Consider the following 18,558-nt stretch of genomic DNA (forward strand, 5'->3'; position numbering starts at 1 on the left):
TTTCTAGACCCTAAACTAGATGAGAAAGAATTTGTAATGTCCCACCAAGCCTAGGTAATTTAAAAGCAAAATGTGCTGTTTCTAGTTTCATGTGTTTTTTATCTCATTGACAAAGCATGCTTCCTATACAAAGCAATGAAAACAGCAATCCTTCAGAGATGGCAATAGTAAAAGCTGATAACTTAAAATAACTAAGGATCACTATCATTATTATGATTGATACATCCTTCCAAATGCTTTGGGGATATTATCTCGTATAACCTTCCCAAGAGCCACATTAGGCAGGATACTACCATTAACCCTATTTTTTAGCAACTGAGGCACACAGAGATTAATTTGGCCAAGATCTCAGAAAATTCAGAAAATAAATAAAATGAGTCATTTAGGATTTCATTACAGGGAGGCACTAGATTTAAAGAAAGTGCTTAGAATAGATCTCTCAAAGAAGATGTAAAGGGAATTTTAGAAAAATCAGGAATCATTAAAAGAAACATTACATTAGGGACATGAAGAGAGAAAAATGCCTGGAATGTTTTTGAAGAGTGTGTTTTCCAACCGTTTTCTTCAACTGATGTCTCCTCTTGATAACGCCTTCCATGGCATTACATTACACTTGGCAGTAAATTTAATATCATGTCTAAATCAGGTTAATGTCATTTGTGGTGAAATTATATTTTAGTCTAGTTACTCTGTCAGCTTGATTGTCAGGTTTTTCTTTAAATGATAAGGTGAAAGAATGTGTAGAAGATGTAGAATATGTGAATAACCAAATGTATAAGCTTAATATAATTGATATTAATCCTGTACCCAAGCATTACTATAGATTTCTTCAAGTAACTATAAAACATTTATAAAAATTAACCATGTACTTCTTATGAGATAAATCTCAAGATATTTCAAAAATTAAAATAAAACATACCATAGTCACCAATCACAATAAAATTAAAATTAATATAAAAAGTAAAAACCAATGTTTGTAACCTAAAAAAATTCTCAATGGTTTTAGGATAATAACATGAATTATAACATTTAAAAAATATAATTAGAACTAAATGATTAAAATAAAGCATTGCAATAATGTATTAAGTGAAAACTGTATTAGATGAAACTTTATACCCTTAAAAGCTTATTGAGGTACAAAAATGGTAAAAATCAAAGAGCTGATTGCCTACCATAAAAATTAGAAGACTAGCTAAAGAATAAATTGAGCTAGGCACGATGGCTCATGCCTGTAATCTCAGCAACTTGGGAGGCCAAGGCGGGCAGATCACTTGAGCTCAGGAGTTTGAGACCAATATGGCAAAACCCCGTTTCTACCAGAAATACAAAAATTAGCCGGGGTGATGGTGCATGTCTGTAATCCCTGCTTCTTGGGAGGCTAAGTCAGGAGAATTGCATGAACCCCGAAGGCGGAGGTTGCAGTGAGCCGAGATTGCACCACAGCATTGCAAACTGTGCACAGAGTGAGACTCCGTGTCAAAAAATAAAAATAAATAAATAAATGTAAATAAATCAATTGACATTAAGAAAGAGATAGTAAACTAAAATAAAGAACTAGGCACTAAAATAGGGAAATAAAACATAAAACATTGATAATGTCAAATATATATATTAATGATATAGATAAACTTGTGGTAACAATAACATAGAAAAAAGAAGCATATACTGAAAAAGCGGTGGCTCATGCCTGTAATCCCAGCACTTTGGGAGGCCAAGGCTGGCGGATCATGAGGTTAAGAGGTTGAGACCCTCCTGGCCAACATGGTGAAACAGCGTCTCTACTAAAAATACACAAAATTAGTTGGGCATAGTGGTGTGTGCCTGTAGTCCCAGTTACTTGGGAAGCTGAGGCAGGAGAATCACTTGAACCCGGGAGGGGGAGGTTGCAGTGAGTTGAGATCACGCCACTGCACTCAAGCCTGGCAACAGAGCGTGACTCCATCTCAAAAAAAATATATATGAATAAAACAGGCCAATTATAGGTCAATCACTCTCATAAATATAAATTTAAAAATATTAACACAATCTTGATAAACCAACACAACAATATATAAGAAATGTATTTTGTTTATTATCAAGGTTGATATATCTAAAACATCTATTACTGTAATTTGCCATATTAATAGGTTAAAAGTTTATGTACTATATAATATATGCACACATTATGTATATATTAAGAAATATATACATATGTAAACATAACATAACCATATCAATACATACAATTTAGCCATATCAATAGGTGGGGATAAAAGCTCGATAAAGTTAAATGTCAGTACATGATACAGAGGGGAACTTCTTTTATAGATAAAGAGTACTTACCAAAATCCAAAGCAAACATTATATATAAAACAAGAACAAGACAACAAATACTAAGTATATCTACTATTTTTTCCATGTCATCCTGAAGAACATACCTAAAACAGCAACAAATTTTTATTGCAAGCTGATCTAATTTTTTTCCACAAGCAAATCCCAAATAATTCACGAAGGGATTATTGCAATAAAAAAAGAGAGTTTTGAAAGTTTGCTGAAAATAAGAAACATCTTTAAAAATAATGTATTTTTATATACCAAGAGCAAGAACAACATAATTTTTAAAAACTGCATTTATAATATCAAACCACAACAAACCTAAGGATAATAAAACATAGCTGTAGAGAAAATTTTAAAACTTTCATGCACATTAAAAAAACTATCACAATAAAATATTTTAGCAAGTTCAATGATATAAAATTCAGTATCTTAGTGTTGTTAGTTTTTTCATATTGTTTTGTATATAGTCTCAAATGCAATTCCACTCAAATCCTAATTAGAATCTCATATGAAAAGATGAGAACCAAACAATAGTTAAAAGATATCCCTAAAGAAAAATTGAAAAGATATTTTTATAAAAAATATTCAATCTTTATATAAAATTACAGAAAATAAATAATGTTTATAAGGACACAAACATAGATATAAATGGAACATAAGATAGAGACTCTAGAAAAAAGCTTATGTCTATGAAATCTAATATTTTATAGGTAGATCATTATGGTTATGCTGAAAGATGTAGCACTGAATTAATAATACTCAGATAATTTCTATCCATATGGAAAAGTAAATAAATTTAGAACTTTATCACACAAAACATAAAATTCAATTCCAGGTGGATTAAAGACTTAAATATAAAAGGTAAAAACTTTAAAATATTTAAAAGAAAATGAGTATGTTTCTGTCATCTTGAAGTCACTATAGATTTCTAAATAAGATGCAAATATGTCAAAGTATCAAGGTAAAGACCGTCGAACATCAATCTCTTTAAATTAAAACTTTCTGTTGTAAAACTGTGATAAGGAATGTGAAAGACAGTCTAAAGTACAGAAAATATTTGCCACATATCAACTAAAAAAAGTCTAGCATACAGAATACATGAATGACAATGAAAAAATAAAAATGCTGGATGAATTAGTGTTGGCTAACTACTAGAACAAACTACTCTAAAAATCTCAGTGACTTAACACAATACAGTTGTATTTGTCATTCATGTTTTATTCCAATTTCTCATTTGACTTGTGGCCTTCCAACTGGTGATTCAATGAGTCCCTTAATAATGACTCACCATAACCTGGGGCCTTAAATCCTTCACTAGATCTAGACTTTGTTGCAGGGTGATAATATATTTAAGATTTGGAGAAGAATGAAAGGAATTTTAGGGACAAATCTTGGGAGCAGTACATGTCCACCCACATTTCATGGCCCGGGCAAGAATTCATAGACAGATGTATATACGCACACAGACACATGGACCACAGCTACTTGTTCAGGAAGACAGAGAGTTTGGTGAACAAACAAATTCAATCAGGATTTGTATTGCAAATACTTGCAGCCCAATGGAAAAGTGGATAAGAATCATGACATAAATGTTTCAGAGAAGAAAAGAAAATGTCCAATAAAAATATTTAAAATATTTTTAACCTCTTTGTAATAAAATAAATGTATATTAAAACCATAATGAATTAGGTAATATTTAACAGCCACTAGAAGAACAAAACGTTTTAAAGTTGTGTTAAGAATGTGAAACAACATAAATTCTTACATACTGACAGTGTCAGTACAAACGGATATCCCCATACTGGAAAACAATTTGAATGTATCCAGTAAGTTGAGGCCATGCCCCAAGTCCCACTTATTACCTGTCATAACAAAAATAAATAAATTTTTATTTCAATATTAAAAACTATAAATATTTGAAATGGTTATTGAGAAGAACTTAGGTAAGTAAATTGCTGGGTAGTCACACAATGGAATTCAATGCATTAGTGAGAATGAAAAAAAATCTACCCATAAAAATGTGTGTGACTATCAGCAAAATAATATGGAAAAAAATTGGTCACAAAAGCATATGTACAGTCAAAATTAAATTGCATTATACAAAAACACACACATTATAACCCCAACAGAAACAAAAGAATGATAAACAGGCCTGCAAATGGTTATTTCTTTTTGGGGGCACATGTGGGGGGGCACATGTGGGGGAGCACAACCAAAGAAGACAAGAGGCTTTTATAATTTTGATGTTGTTATTCCTTAAGCTGAATGCTGGGTATATGCTGGTCCATTTTATTACACATTATACATACTGCACTTACGTATACTTCCTTTTATAAGCATATGGTATTTTTTTAAGTAAATGCTGTTGGTCTAGATCAGAAAAAAGTGGCCAAATATATAGAAAAGGAACCTTGAATAGCCAAAGCAATCAAGAAAAAAACAACAAACCTGCCTGCGTTACATTACCTGATTTCCAAATATACTGCAAAGCTATAATAATCAAAACAGCATAGGTATTGACATGTGAATAAACATATAGACTGGCAGAACCAATAGAATAGAGAGCCCAGAAATAATCCCATCCGTTTATAGTCAATTGACTTTTGACAAAGATGCCAAGAGAACAATGAATAAAGGGCAATGTCTTCAATAAATGATACTGGGAAAATTGAATATCTACATGTAGAAGACCAAAATTAGACACTTATCTCACACCACATACAAACATCAACTCAAAATGAATTAAAGACTTAAATGTAAGACCTGAAACTATAAAACTACTAAAAGAAAATATAGGGGAAGAGCTTTATGACATAGGTCTGGGCTATGGTTTTTGGAGGGCGATAATATACCAAAAGTACAGGCCACAAAATCAAAAATAGAAAAATAAGACTACATCAAACTAAAAAGCCTTTGAACAGCAAAGGAAACAGTAAAGTGAATTGGAGAAAAAATTTGCAAATTATGCATCTAATAAGGGATTGAAATCCAAAATACATAACAAACTTAAACAACTCAATAATAAGAAAACAAATAACCCATTTAAAAAATTGGCAAAGGATCTGAATAAGAATTTCTCAAAAGAAGAATTACAAATAACCAAATGACATATGAAAGAAATGCCAAAATAACAAATTAACACATAAATGCAAATTAAAACCACAATAAGGGCCAGGAGCTCACACCTGTAATCTTAGCACTTTGGGAGGCTGAGGCAGAGAATTGCTTGAACCCAGGAGGCGGAGGTTGCAGTGAGCTGAGATCATGCCACTGCACTCCAGCCTGGATGATAGAGCGAGACTCCATCTCAAAAAAAACCCAAAAAACAAAAACAAAAACAAAACAACAAAAAAACAAAAAGAAACACAATAAGCTATTACATAATATATGTTAGAATGGCTATTATTACAAAGATGAGAAAGATAAGTGTTGGTGATGATGGGGAGAAAACAGAACTCTTGTATACTATTGGTGGGAATGGAAATAGTATATCCATATGGAAAACAGTATGGAGGTGCCTCAAAAAATTAAAAATAGGGCAATTATATGATCCAGCAATCCCACTAATAAGTGTTTCTTCAAAGAAATGACATCAGAATGTCAAAAAGACATTTTTTCTCCCAAGCTAATTGTAGCATTATTCACAATAGCTGAAATACAAAATCAGTGTAAGTGTTCATCAAAGGATAAGTGGATAAAAATGTGGTATATATACACAATGGAATACTATTCAGCCTTTAAAAAGAATAAAATCCTGTCATTTGCAACAACATGAATGATCCTGGAGGACATTATGTTTAATGAAATAACACAGACATAGAAAGACAAATACCATAGCCTTTCACTTAGATGTGGAAGGTAAAAAATGTCAAACTCATAGAAGCAGAGGATAGAATGGTCATTACCAGGGGTTGAAGGTGTGGGTAACTGGCAAGGTTTTGGTCAAAGGATACAAAATCTGAGTTACATAGAAATAAGTTCAAGAGATTGATTGTGCAACATGGTGTCTATAGTATTGCATTCTTGAAATTGCCAAGTGAGTAGATTTTAAGTTTTCCCACTATAACAAAAAGAAAGAAAATTTAAAAATGAAAAAGTTTTCAAGATATTGGCCCTAAACTAGAGAATAAAATGACATGCAAATCACAAGGGTTGGCACTAGCTTTAGACAGAAGAGGAAAGGGTTTCTGAGTTGTAATCAAAGGGAAAGAAAAGGAAAGAGTACACATAAAAACAAATAACTATATTGGATAAAAAGGTACGAAGTAAGAGGTACGATGTAGTTGATACTGAGTAATGATGAGGACATGATTTGGTAATTTCAAAAGCGTGAAAACCATTTGAAAAAGTCATTTTGACATCTGGCTTCCAGTCCAAAATGTGAAGAGTTTGGAAGTCATGTCCTTTGATTCTCGCAACACTAAAAATGCTGAAATTCAATTCTCTTGAGATCCATTGGATAACTGAGATCTCATCACATTCTGCAGTCTCTAAAAAAAGCTGGAAAGACAGGAGGATAAGGAAAGTCACAGCTCATCAGGAGCACCAACTAGTCAGAAGTGCTGATGGAGCCAGCCCTGGGTGAGAATGCTGACAGGGTAATGGACAAATTGTTGAACTGGGGTGGGCTAGCTTGGGAGATTAAAATCTCTGGAGGCCCAGGCTAAATAAACATTAGAGTTTTAGAGTTTTACCTCTAGGTGCCCTATCTTGTTCTCATTGTGAATCTTATAGAAAAATTCCCTTATATTTATGGCAGGGGAAGGAGAAAAATAGGCATTTTAAAATTAGACTGGAACACTGTGTGTTCCTATAGAAAGGACTGCACTCAGTGGGAACTATTTTAAGAGTTTAACTGATACTGGAGAGGGAATTATCCAACTCAAGGTTTCAGATATGGGGGCCTTCCCATTTCCATCCTTCCCATTTGACCTGAAAGTTGAAATAAACAAAACAAAACAAAACAAAAAACTCAGAAGTGCTTGTGAAGGTTGCAGTCCAGGGACATAAGTTCAATAAAATATTGAGACCTAATTGCAGTACTATAGAACACTTTTTCTACCCCCCCCCCCCACGTCTTACTACTACGTGGATGGGCCCTACATAGTAATAGAGGATTATAGGAGAAAAAAACTGCAAAGCTTGGCCTCCTACTTCAAATGAAGCTCAAAGGAAACCAAAAACAGCAGGGGAGACAGCAGTAAGACTCCAGAGGGAATTTTAGTCTCTGACACTGCTGGGTGCAGCAAACAGTCAACACAGCCTAACATCTAACCAGATAAAAAGAAAACAGTACTCTGAACACCTATTGAACTCAGCTCCCTTTACCGGATATATGGTGCCTGTCAATTGACAAAGATTTACAAGGCATGTAAAAGGCAAAATACACAGTGTGAGAAGATGTAGACAAATCCACTACTATACTTGGAGACCTCAATACCCCTTTTGTATTAATTGACAGACCCAGCAGGCAGAAATTAAGTAAAGTTAGAGTGCAACTGACCAGAAACATCAATCAACTGGATATAATTTACATTTGTAGAATACTTCATCCAACAACAACTGAAAACAAACTCCTCCCAAGTTCACATGGAACATCCACCAAGAATCTGGGTCACAAGACACATCTTAACAATATAAAACAAGAGAAATCATGTAAAGAATGCTCTCAGCCGGGTGCGGTGGCTCATGCCTATAATCCTAGGACTTTGGGAAGTTGAGGCAGGCAGATCACCTGAGGTCAGGGCTTGGAGACCAGCCTGGCCAACATGATGAAACCCTGTCTCAACTAAAATACAAAAATTAGCCAGGCGTGGAGGTGGGCACCTGTAATCCCAGCTACTCACTAGGCTGAGGCAGGCAGAATCACTTGAACTTGGGAGGCAGAGGTTGCAGTGAGCCGAGATTGCACCACTGTACTCAAGGCTGGGTGACAAAGCGAGACTCCCTCTCAAAAAAAAAAAGAAAAAAAAAAAAGAATGCTCTCAGACCACAGTGAAATTAAACTAGGTATCAATACATGAAAGATAGCTGGAAAATGCCCAAATATTTGTCAATTAAACAATATACTTCTACATAAGACACGGATGAAAACTGACACAAGAGATTATACAAATATGTATTGAACTCAAGAAATTAATATACGACCTATAAAAATATACAAGCTATAAATAATAAACAAAATAAAAATAAGTATACAATTTATAAAAATTTGTGAGATGCAGTGAAGGCAGAGCTTAGAGGGAAATTGATAACATTGAATGCATATATGAGAAAACATTAATGTAAACATTCTAAGCTTTCACCTTAAAATATTAGAAAAAGAAGAGCAAAGTAAATGCCAAATAAGCAAAAGACAAGAAATAATAAAAATTTGGAACAGAAATCAATGAGGTAAAAAACAGAAAATTAACAGAAAAACAGAGAAATCAAAGTAATTGTAACCAAGAGCTCTTTCTTAGAAAAGATTAATAATATTGATAAATCTCTAGCCAGAATAATTTAAGGGGGGAGGGGAAAAAAGGAAAGATAGAGATCGTTAATTTCAGAAATGAATGAAGAGCCATTCGAACTGATCTCATGGACTTTAAAAAATAATAAAGAAATACTATTACCAACTTGATGCCTATAAATTTGATAACTGGAATGAAATAGACCAATTACTTGAAGAGTCAATATACTAAAACTCACACCAGGAGAACAGATAATCTAAATGGGTCTACATCTGTTAAAGAAATTTTGTTAACAATCATTAACCTTCCAAAATAGAAAACAGTCACATAGATGGTTTCATTTGTGAATTCTATAAAATGTTTAAGGAAGAAATTGTACCAATTCTGTATAATCTTTTCTAGGAAATAAAGAGGACACTTTCTAACTCATTCTGAGACCAGCATCACCATAATACCAAAACCAGAAAATAACACTACTAGGAAAGGGAATTATAGCTGATTACAGATCTGAGAGATTATCTCTCATGAATATAGAGGCAAAATCCTCAATAAAATTTTAGCAAATCAAATCAATTCATGGATTAATAAATTAATGGATGAATGGGTTATTGTGGGAGTGGAACTGGTGGCTAAGAAGAGGAAGAGAGACCCGAGCAGGCACGCTCAGCCCCCTCACCATGTGATACCCCATGGGTCTTCAAGACACTGCAGTCCCCACCAGTGACAAGGCTCTCATCAGATGTGCCCCCTCAACCATGGACTTCCTAGTGTCTTAAGAAATAAATTCATTTTCTTTTTAAATTACCCAGTTTCAAGTTTTCTGTTGTAAGCAACAGAAAAAGAAAAACAAACAAACAAACAAAAAACTAAGATACACAACATATCTAACTGGGATTTATTCAGGTATGTAAGCCTGGGTCAACACTTGAAGATTAATTAATTCATCACATCATCAGGCTAAAGAAGAAAATCATATGATCAGATTACATCAATCAATGCAGAAAAATTATGTGACAAAACCTAGCACCTATTCATGAAAAAAAAAAATTAGAATTAGAGGGGAACTCCCACAACTTCATAAAGAACATCTACAAAAACCTCTAGCTAACATTATTCATAATAGTGAAAAACTATATTTGTTTCACCTAAAACCAAAAGAAAGAATGTCCCCTCTCACCAACCAATCATATTCGATTATTAAAAATACAAGCTAATACAATAAGTTAAAAAAGGAAATAAAATATATACAGATTGGAAAGGGAAAAAAAAATTATATCACAGAGGATATAATTGTATTAATTTAGAAAATACCAAAAGGTGACCAAAAAGCCCTCCTGGAAATAAAAAGCAATTATAACAAGGTCATAGAACATAATGTTAATATGTAATATTTAATTGCTTTCCCATATACCAGAAATAGATATTTGAAATAACATGATTTACATTAGCATAGAAAACATATAAGCCTAACATCATATCAATAGGATCCATATTCATAAAACTGCATAACTCTGATGAAAGAAATCAAGTGAGATCTAAATAGATGGATGTTTTGTCATGTTCTTGGATAGATTTATTAGATTTATTATATAAAATATCAATTCTCCTCTAATTGAGCTATAAATTCAAGCTAATACTATTCAAAATCCTAGCAACTTATTTTGTCAATATTAACAAATTGATTCTAAAGTTTATAAGGAAAGGTAAAAGACCAAGAATAGCCAACATAATACTTCAGAACAAAGTTGAGGAACTACCTACTTCAAGACTTACTATAAAGTTACAGTGATCAAAACAGTGTGTTGTTATCTAAGTAATAGACAAATTGTTCAATGGACAGAAGAGCAAGCTCAGAAATAAACCCACACAAATACAGTCAATGAATGTTTGACAAAAGACAATAGGTGATTCAGTGGAAAAAAAGAACATTCTTTTCAATATTTGGTGCTAGAACAATTGTACATCCACATGAATCTATAAACAGCTCTTACGCTTTTCACAAAAATGGATCATAGACCTAAATGTAAAATGCCAAATTAAACAACTTCTAGAAGATATCATAAAAGAAAGTCTAGATGACATAGGGTTGGGTGATGACTTTTTAGATATAGCACCAAAAACATGATCTCTGGGAAAAAGGTTGATCATATGAATTTCATTAAAATTAAAAACTTATGCTCTTCAAAAGACACTGTAAAAATAATGAAAAGACAAATCACAGACTGAAACAAAATCTTTGCAAAAATATATACCTAATAAAAGATTGGTATAAAAGTACACAAAAACTATTTTAAATTAAGCAACAAAACCCAATTACCAAATGGGCAAAAGATCTGAACAGACTTCACATCAAAGAAGATATGTAGATGGCAAAGAAACATATGAAAAGATGCACATAGCATATATCATCAGGGAATTGTAAACTCAAGTAACAGTGAGATGCCAGTACACTCATTAGAATGACTAAAATCCCAAACACTGACATCAAATGCTGATGAGGACAGAAAGCAATGGCAGCTCCCATTTATGTTTCTAGGTATTTATTAAATGAAACGAAAGCTTAGGACCACACAAAAGCCTGCTGACAATTGTTTATAGCACTTTATTCATAACTGCCAAGAATTAGGTGCAAACAAGCTGCCCATCAAGAGGTAAACTGATAAACAAACTGAAGTACGTTTATATAATTGATTATCATTCAGTGATAAAGAGGAATACACTATCAAGCTACAAAATGACATAGAGAAATCTTAAATGCATTTTGCCAGGTGTAAAAAGCCAGCCCGAAAAGACTAAATGAGTGATTCTAACTACAGTTTACCCTTGAACAATATGGGTTTGAACAGGTTCAAAAAATACATGTATCTTTTACAAACAAACTTGGACGTAAAACACATTATTGTGAAATGCAAAACGCACATATATGGGAGCCAGCTTTTCATATACACAGGTTTGAAGGGGCTGACTGTGAGACCTGAGTATGGTTGGATTTTGTTATATACCAGGGTCCTGGAACCAATCCCTTGCATATACCAAGGGATGCCTGTATATGACTTCTGAAAAAGGCACAACTCTGAAGGCAATAAAAAGATCTATCCATGCCAGAAGTTTAGGGAGAGGGATAAAACAATGTGAATAGGTGAAGTACAGGGACTATTTTGGACACTGAAACTATTTTGTATAATACTGTTATGGTGAATACATGATAATATGCATTTGGCAAACCCACAGAACTGTACAACACTCTGTAAGCTATGGACCTTTGTTAATAATAATACAACAATATTCGTTCATCAATTGTAGCAAATTTACCACAGTAATGCAAGAAAGCAATAATAGGAGAAATTCTGTGAGAGATGAAAGGGGAGATGATATGTGAAGCCTTCACATTTTTTATACAAGTTCTTGTAAGCCTAAAATTTCTCTAAAAATATGCCTATTTGTTTTAAAACAGTGATTGCTTGGGTCAAATTAGAGTAACTTAGTAGGATTATTCACAAATTTTGACAGTCCATTTTTGTTTGGTAATAATTTCTGGCATTTTTCAGTATCTTCTTATATAATTCTTAATTTATTTGCTGTGAGTGAGGTTTAACACAATGAAAGAAGATAGAAATCATTTAGGCCTGTGACTATAACAGATAGAGGTAACACAAAAGATATATAGTAAGAGGAATTGAGATGCTTGTAAAAATTTAGTGAAGTAATGGACCATAGAATCTAAGCCAGAAAAGGGAGACAGCTTATAGATTGAAGACAAAAGTAAAAGATTCAATGGATTGGAAGGATCCATTATATTAAAGAATGGTAGTATTTGGCATAGTTAAAAATGTAGCTAAGAGGGTTATAGCCCTAAGTGTAAAAAATAATACATGTGTTTATAATGTCTATAATTTTATAAAAACATACATCATACACACATACATACAGAAATGGGGGAGTATAGACTAAAATTTCTTGCAAAAAATTTTAAATAATATACAAAATACTCTATCCTACTAGAGGTGCTGCTTAATTTCAAACCCGCTAAATGTGGACTGAATTTAGTTACTTAAACCCAAAGAACACAGTATGGGAAGGGAAAGACAATAACTTTGCAGTGCAGACAAATACTACTTTATGACCTTATGCCAGTAATAATGATTACCTTCACCAGTATTGTCATGTAGATGCCATGTACCTCCAGACATTATGTGGTAGAAGGGCATTTCAGCTCTACAATATTCTTTGCAGAATTCCACAAAACTTGTCTAATCATAAGAAAAATGTTTATACAACTCAAATGATGGAACATTCTACAAAATTCCTTGCCAGCACTCAAAATTGCTAAGATCATGAACGACAACAACAAAAAAGAAAAACAAACAAACAAAAAGACTGAAACAGTGTTACAGTCTCCTGGAGACTAAGGAAATGATGAGTAAATGCAATATGGTAAGTGGATTGCATCCTAGAACAGAAGATGGACATTAATGAAAAACCTGTGGAATCCAAAGATTGGAATTTAATTAGTAACAAAGTGCCAGTGTGGGTTTCTTAGTTTTGACAGATTATCACAACGTCTTAAGATAATAACATTATATAAACCAAAATTGAGTGTGGCATATATGGAAATTTTCTGTAATACCTTTACCACATTTTTGTAAATGTAAAATTACCCCAAAATAAAAACTAGTTTGTATATTTTTAAATAAGAGCAAATGGGGAGTATACTGGTTGATTTTGGAATTCTGAGTTGTCATGTGAATCGGTTGCTTAAGTAAAATGGATTCACTCATTTGGAGACGAGAAAGTTAAAGTAGTGAGAAGGGAGATTGTTTGCTGTCTTCAGACAAAATGGTAGTAAGGTTGATGTGGAATGAAAGACTGTATTGCCCATGACAGAAATTGATGAAAGATGGGGTGTGACTGACATGTCAGTTGATGACAAGAGCTAGAATAGCTTTGTTCTTTTTGTAAGGACGAGAGGTAGTTGTCTGGAAGCAGAAATGAAGAGCAGGGACTTGTACCTGCTAATCAACTTTGTAATTGGTGCAAGTTTTGAAAAAGGAATTAAAAGTGGACTGGGAGTGGTGTCACCATTTGGAAAGGTTGCAATGGAGGTAATGGCTGTGGAAGGAATCAGGAAAGTTGGAGAAGTAAAGGAAACATCTGGAAAACATGACTCAAATTATGGTTCCCAGATTCACAATAGCTCTGCGATTCTTGCCTGTTGGTATTCATGACTTTTTATGTAGTCTTCTCCCATAATAACTAGTGCTGACTCACTGCAAAAGAAAACTAAATTTCAGGGCCCTCTAAATATATTTAGAGGGAAGTTAACCTTGGCGACTGAGTCAGTAGCATATCTGCAATTTTGCTTCTCAAATTACAACTTCACTCTCCTGCTTATTGCTCTAGTTCTGTGACTAGATGAACCAGAGACCAGACTTCCTTGCTTCCAGTCACTGATCTTTGTTACAGATTAGCTGCCTCCTTTATTGTCTTATACCAAACTAACATCAGATGGCACAAAATACCCCATGACAGTTACAACTTCAATGTGGAATTGAGACAGAGCAGGGACTCCGGTTTTTAGGCACCTGGAGCACCCAAGAATGAGAAATCCTGAGCTTCTTCAAGAGAAATTCTAGGCACCCTAGCTAGTCCTGAAAAGTAACTAACCAACTTGTTAAATAAGAAATAGTAGCCTAAAACAATTGTTAAATAAGTTAGAATCCAGGAGAAGTTTGCTTTCCTCTTAGAAACTAAAGATAACATCTTAATCTGTGTCACTGAATTGTCTGTCAGAAGCTCAGACCACCACTGAGGACCCCCTGAATCGATCCACTGGCACACAGACCCTGGATAAGGTGGAAATTAGGACTAAATTTTAAATATTGCCCTTTGTTCTGTTTCTTCCTAAGGAGCTTGGAGAAAGCCACCCCCTAGAAGTTCACATTTTTCTACTGATCCCCACATTTTTAAATAAAGCTTTTCTTCTTCCATCAATTGCAAATCAGAGGATTTTTAAATCTGTCTACAACCTGTAAGCTCCCGCTTCAAGGATTGAGAGGAGGGACCGGCTGGGCTTCCTGGGTCGAGTAAGGGCTCAGAAAGCTGTGAAACTCGCTCATTTCCTGCATCAGGACTTACTTCGGTCCTGGATGAATAATATCGAAGATACACGCTTAAAATATTCATAACACCAGGATTTGTGCATGTGTTTTCCTTCCCAAGGAAGCTATCAACAGAGAAAATTTTGCTGTAAGTTTTCCTGTGTTTTTGTCTCCCTCTCTCCCTTCCCCCTCCCCTGAAACTAAAGTAAAAGGAATGTTAACTGCTTGTTTTTCTGTAACCAGCGGAACTTATCTATGCTCCCAATTCCAGTTCCTTGTAAACATATTTTGTAAAGTCCTGTGAGCTCCTGTCTCCTTTGCCATGCGGCTGCAAGGTCATAAAGTAGATAAAACCTAAGTTGCAATTCCGGTTTTCCTCAGGATCTAAGACATGTCACAAATGGCTAATTGTCTTTGTTTCTCCCTCTGGTAACATCTTCCCGCAGCACGTATTTCCCACCTTAAAAAGTTTAAAAGGCAATTGTGTAATCTAACTCTGTCTACCCATTCGGGACCCTTTCCAAGCTGTGGAAGCTTTGTACTTTCACTCTGCTCATTAAAGCCTACAGCTTTTTCTCACCCTCGGTCCATGTCTCTATCACTCGTCCTGCCACACCAATTGTTTGGCGTGGCTAGTGAAGAACCTTAGGCGTTACAGTATCCCATTCTTTTAGGCCAAAACCAACGTATTACTTCCATGTATCGATTTAAGATTTTACCTATAGCTTCCGCTTTCTGAAATTTACCTCACCTTTAAAAACCCTTCCTCGCAAGCCATCGGGGAGGTCAGGTTTTAGGCACAAGCTGCCCGACTCTTCTTGCTTGGCGCCCTGCAATAAATGCCTTCTTTTCTATTGTTGCAAAAACTCATTGTGGGTATCTGGTTTTACTATGCTGGGTGAACAGACCCCAGTTCGCCTTTATAACAGAATGTTAATTACATCTTTCCTGAAAGAAAAAGACTACATCGACTAATAAGATTTTTGTACCTATGCATGAAGTCCTGCATAGAAAAATTTTGAAATTCTGTTAAACTTCCTTAAGCTTTGTCTGGATAAGCAATCCCAAGCCTCTACACTTTGTAATACTGATTTCCTTTCTTTGGAATCTGTGCTTCCTGGGTGGCTTGTCCTTGAAATTTGTGCTTAAATAACTCTCTTTAAACTAGATTCTGACCTTTTTGTTTATTTTAGGTTCACAGTCACCAGTAAAGTATTAGAGAAAAAAATGTGTGACTTCTGCTAGGCCTAAAAGATTATGGCTTCTACCTCACTCTAGCTTGGGTCACTCACGACTGAGGCAGCTAGCTGATGGGCCAAGGGCCCTGTGGAAAGGCCCCGTGGAGGAGTTGCTACTCCCTTCAGCAGCCACCACCGCTTCCCAGAATCAAAACGACCCACTGGGAAGCGGAGTCTGCACCCGGCCCAGCCTTCCGAGAACTGTAGCCTCCTGCAACTCACCCAGGGAAGCTGTTCCCTTAGTAACTGTGATGTACTAAATGATTATTCTTTATACAAGCCACTACATTTTCTGTGTAAGAGATGAAGATTCGCTGAAAAATTGACTGGCAAAAGGCAGTGAATAGGAGAAAAGATATTAAAATTTTTTAACTAGCATGGTGCGGTCATAGAGTGACTACCCCATAACCCAGTGGAAGCTTATACACCCCTTTTCATAAGGAAGTGGAGAGATGAAGAGTGTAGGCAACTTTTCGGAGGGGCAGGAGATGATTGATTGTTAGGGAGGATGAACGGGCCAGGGCGACAGAAATCAGCTTGTAATGATTCTCTCTGGAATTTCAATGAGCCCAGGAGGCAGATATTGTCTTATGAACAGTCCATTCAAGTTGGTTGTATTCTGGGGATAGACAAAAGGATTTCAGAGAGGAGATGAATGATGACTGGTGTTTTGGGGAAGAAGATTTCTTGATCACCTCAGGAAATTCCAGAGAGAGTCCCTCCTGCTGGTGCTTTGAGAAAGAGGATCCCAGAGATAGGGAGGTGGGGAAACTTCAGAGACAGACCTTGGTTCCGAGGCTTATTTCTGAGACCTTCCCATTTTCAAAGCACTCAGCATGCTAAAGCCCATAATTTGGGGCATTGTTTTCTGCACCCTAATAGTGCTACGTAGGCATAGAGAGCTCATGGCCAGTGTAAGGAATGTGTTCATTGGACTCAGGGCACAGTTGGAAGATTCCAGAGGTGGGGAGAGTTTGGAAATGGAGTTTCTTGAACTACAAAGTAAGGTGATTGTTTCAATAACTTGAAATATTCCTTTCCACTCTAACACTTTGTGATTCAATTTGATTTTATTCGTGGGAAATGCACTCCCTCTGGGGTTTACTGTACAGAGAGTTGGCCTTTGATGCCGCAGGTTGATGCAATAATTGATGATAAAATAGTCTTTGACTTAAGCTTTTGTTGTCAACAAACCTCATGGAATGTTTTTGTTTTTTTCCTTTTATTTAGGCCTCATTGTAATTTAAATCAGCTACTCATTCTGCGCTGCAGAAACATTGTTATATTGTATTTTTTTGTGTGAGAACTAAACTTTGGTTTCATTGTACTGATAAGACCTACAAGTGTTATGAATATGTAACTCCCAGGCAGAATCTGGATGAGGTTCAGTGAGGGCAGAAAGATTAGGCCAGAAAGGCTTTTACAACTATGTGGTTAGAAAAACTATAAAATCAATAGTTTACTTTCTGACTTATTTTAATGCTAATAGCAAATAGAATCACAAGATTTTTAGGAGGTTGAGAGATCCTTTGTTCCATTTAGTTTTCCTTCTTCCAGCAAATTGGTGAGAATCTGACCTGTTTAAAAGCACCTTAAGTGGAAACTCTATTCAAGTTTAAGAACTGAAAAGTATTACTGGACTGGCCAAGCTCGGGTCAGGCTCCTGAACCTTCTGCTAGGCCTATCTGTGGACTTCCTTAAGAATTTAGTTTCAGCAAAGAACTTTGTGAGCCAATTCATCCAGACAGAGGAATTGCAATAGAGAAAGTTTAATACACATACAGCCAGCTAAATGGGAGCCTGGAGTTTTATTACTCAAATCAGCCTCCCAAAAAGTATGAGAGTAGGGTTTTTTAAAGACAGTTAGGTGGGTACAGCCTAGGAAATGGGAATGCTGATTGGTTGGAGATAAAAATCATAGGGAGTTGAAGCTGTCCTCTTGCAATGAGTCATTTCCTGGGTAGGGGCCACAGGACCAGATGAGCCAGTTTACTAGTCTGGATGGTGACAGCTGATCCATTAGAAAGCAGGGTCTGAAAAATACTTAAAACACCAGTCTTAGGTTGTATAACAGTGATGTTATCCATAGGAGCAATTGGTGGGATTTGTGATCTTGTGGCCTCTGGCTGCATGATTCCTAAACCATACTTTCTAATCTTGTGACTAACTCGTTAGTTTTACAAGGGAGGTCTGCTCCCCTCTTTGGGGCAAGGAGGGCGTTTGTTTCAGGAAAGGCTGTTATAATTTTTGTTTTGAAATTAAACTATAACTAAATTCCTCCTATAATCAGCTCAGCCTATGCCCAGGAATGAATGAGGGCAATTTGGAGCTTAAAGGCAAGATGGAGTGGATTAGGTCAAATCTCTTTCACTGTCATAATTTTCTCACTGTTATAACTTTTGCAAAGGCAGTTTCAACACTGCTAAGTCAATTTGGCAAGAAGCCCTCACCCTC

The sequence above is a fragment of the Pan paniscus genome, chromosome 6, assembly GCF_029289425.2.
Source record: "Pan paniscus chromosome 6, NHGRI_mPanPan1-v2.0_pri, whole genome shotgun sequence".
In the NCBI taxonomy this organism is placed as follows: domain Eukaryota; kingdom Metazoa; phylum Chordata; class Mammalia; order Primates; family Hominidae; genus Pan; species Pan paniscus.